The sequence below is a fragment of the Penaeus chinensis genome, chromosome 38, assembly GCF_019202785.1.
Source record: "Penaeus chinensis breed Huanghai No. 1 chromosome 38, ASM1920278v2, whole genome shotgun sequence".
NCBI classification, from domain to species: domain Eukaryota; kingdom Metazoa; phylum Arthropoda; class Malacostraca; order Decapoda; family Penaeidae; genus Penaeus; species Penaeus chinensis.
This window is the reverse complement of record NC_061856.1, coordinates 12,610,757-12,613,256: the sequence shown is the minus strand read 5'-3', so window position 1 is coordinate 12,613,256 and position 2,500 is coordinate 12,610,757.

The window sequence follows — 2,500 nt, the reverse complement described above, 5'->3', positions numbered from 1 at the left end:
GTTGTTTTGGGGATCTGTGAGTCATATTCTGTCGCTTTCTTTTTCTTTGTCTTTCATCCTCAGGCTGCTTCTCTTTCGCTCTGGCTGTGGTCTATCTCTGTTTCTGTATGAATTCATTCTTTCTATCTCTCTCCCTCTCCCTTCTGTCTTTACTTCTCTTTCATCTCCCCTCCTTCTTCCTCTCCTCCCCACCACTTCTCTCTCTCCTTCCCTCCTCCCCCTCTCCTCTTCCCTTTCCCTCCCTCCTCCCCCTCTCCTCTTCCCTTTCCCTCCCTCTCCTCTTCCCTCCTCCTCCTTCCCCCCTCTCCCCTTCCCTCCTCCCCCCTCTCCCCTTCCCTCCCCCCTCTCCCCATCCCTCCTCCCCCCTCCCTCCTTCCTTCCTCCCCCCTCTCCCCATCCCTCCTCCCCCCTCTCTCCTTCCTTCCTCCCCCCTCTCCCCATCCCTCCTCCCCCCTCTCCCCATCCCTCCTTCACCCCCCTCTCCCCTTCCCTCCTCCCCTCTCCCCTTTCCCCTCTCCCCTCTCCCCTCTCCCCTCTCCCCTTTCCCTTTTCCCCTTCCCTCCTCCCCCCTCTATACATGACCTTGTGACCTTGTTACCGGGGCGAGACCGAGTGCCACGCCGTGCCAGACACCTGTCATGTGAATATGATCCTTTGGAAGTGATGGTGAGGGTAAGATAGGTGGAGGTGAGGGGGGTGAGGGGTGAGGGGAGGAGGGAGGGAAAGGGAGGAGGGAGGGGAGGAGGGAGGGAAAGGGAGGAAGGGTGAAGGTTGCCAAGATCGACTCGTAGCGCCAGGTGAGAGTGTCAGGTGTTTCTGGCATGCGATGGACATAGGAATTAATTATCTCATATTGAATGGTAATTGCAGGTATGACGAAAGTAGAAATATTTACAAGTATTAATGGTCGCACTAATAAGGTAATGTCCGTAGTGCGCGTAATAATTATGGTAGTGGTAATGGTAATGCTTGTATGAAGGGCATGTGTTCTTAAATGTAATGATAATTATGATGGTACTACTCCAAACAGTGGTAGAAAAAAAGACATGCTGATGTTAATGAATCCGCTAATGGCACCAGCACCTCGCCAGTTCTGCTAAATACAGCAGAAATATGTGGGTTCCTTCTGCAACACGAGGGCGGTTGTTTACGTTGCATCATGACGCATGTTGCAGCATTCGGGGCGGCTCCTGTGCAACGCATACGTGCCCCCAATTTGTGCAATGGAGCAAAAAAGGGAGCGGATTAATTTAATTTCTTTTGCTTTGCTCTTTGTGTTTTTTTTCGCTTTTGATGGTTTTGTTATTTTTTTCTTTTTGTTTTTTTCCGTTTTTTTTTAAGTAGCTTTATTTTTTCTTTCTTCTTTTGGTATGCTTTCTTCTAATCTATTCAATATTACTCTCTTCTACTTTGCTTTTACCCGTTCATCGTCGTCCTCTAGTTTTTTCCAACATCATCTTCCTCTTCTCCCCCGTTTTCTTCATCTTCACTTCTATTAATTACTTCTCCTCCTCCTCTTTCCCATCTCGTTCTGTCCCTTTCCCAGTCGCCGCGAAATACTCTAGATTTACTTGTGGTCAGAGATGCATCAGGTCAAAGTAAAAGGTGCTTGGCTCCGTAAAATATACTGTTATATCATATGTAAAGTAGAATGGGAGCTTAGAATACCGTGTAGTAACTGGTATAATGCTGGCCCCTTTCCAAAGGTTAGGTTAGTGTGGACTACAGTTATATTAATTCTTCTGCTTTCGTTTCTTTTCTCTCTTTTTACTTCTTTCATTGTTTCCTTCGTCTTTTTTCATTATCTCCTCCATATCCTCCTGATCCTCTTCTTCCTCCTCCTCCTCCTCCTCCTCCTCCTCCTCCTCCTCCTCCTCCTCCTCCTCCTCCTCCTCCTCCTCCTCCTCCTCCTCCTCCACGTCCTCCCTCCTCCACGTCCTCCCTCCTCCTTCTCCTTCTCCTTCTCCTTCTCCTTCTCCTTCTCCTTCTCCTTCTCCTCCTTCTTCTCCTCCTCCTCCTTCTCCTTCTCCTTCTCCTTCTCCTCCTCCTTCTCCTCCTTCTCCTCCTTCTCCTCCTTCTCCTCCTTCTCCTCCTTCTCCTTCTCCTCCTTCTCCTTCTCCTTCTCCTTCTCCTCCTCCTCCTCCTCCTCCTCCTCCTCCTCCTCCTCCTCCTCCTCCTCCTCCACGTTCTCCTCCTTCACGTCCTCCTCCTCCACGTCCTCCTTCCTCCTCCTCTTTCTCCTCCTCCTATTTCTTCTTTCTATTATCTTTTTTTTCTTCCTCTTTTTCCTCTCCGAATCCTATCCCTTATGCTTCAAGGAGCGACTCCAAGGATATATTTACTTCTATGTTGCAACATTGAATGCAGCGAAGTCTCTGAGTCCCACGGTGTTGTTTCTCCCCCCCCCCCCTCCTCTCCCTTTTTTTCATCTTTTAAAAGATCATTATTCATCTTTTTTGTTTCTTCTATTTCTCGTTTTCTTGTTTGTTTGTTTTTCTTT